General features: G+C 40.7%; 1 protein-coding gene across 3 annotated transcripts in view; it reads right to left on the bottom strand.

Moving 5' to 3' along the window:
- The window catches only part of PIP5K1B (phosphatidylinositol-4-phosphate 5-kinase, type I, beta), a 195,788-nt gene that overhangs the window by 1,671 nt on the left and 193,630 nt on the right, over positions 1-487 (bottom strand). The gene's annotated exons all lie outside the window — the stretch shown is intronic.

Raw genomic sequence — 487 nt, 5'->3', positions numbered from 1 at the left:
ATAGGGTAGTTGTGAAGGATAAATGTTCCTATGGGGGAATACAGCGTGTATATAACACATGATATATACACATTTAACAGAGTGCCTGGCATATGCTAGTGCCCCCCATAGTATAATGAAGAAAGTTGGAGTTGGGATCACAGACAACACCTTCAAGTGGAGGCTGAAAACACTTGCGTAAAAAGTTTGAAATGATTCTGAAAATCATTAGGAAAGAAATTATGTCAAATAGAAAGAATTTGGTTTAAAAATCAGCATTTCATCATGTAATTTGACGCTATTGTGAGTGTAATTCTTATTAACTTACTGTTTTGTTTTATAGTTTGGTTACTCCTCATATTAATCTAAGCTAGAATGGTTTGCTTGCTTAAATGCACAACATACTCAAAACTGTTGCTCAGGGCCGGCCCGGTGGTGCACTGCTATAGTGCACCGCTTGGGAGCGCGGTGGCCCTCCCGCCGAGGGTTCGGATCCCACATACAGACC

This window comes from Galeopterus variegatus, unplaced genomic scaffold, assembly GCF_000696425.1.
Source record: "Galeopterus variegatus unplaced genomic scaffold, G_variegatus-3.0.2 Scaffold2142, whole genome shotgun sequence".
NCBI lineage: Eukaryota > Metazoa > Chordata > Mammalia > Dermoptera > Cynocephalidae > Galeopterus > Galeopterus variegatus.
Note: the sequence above shows the minus strand (reverse complement) of the source record. Positions and strands in the feature narration are given on the sequence as shown.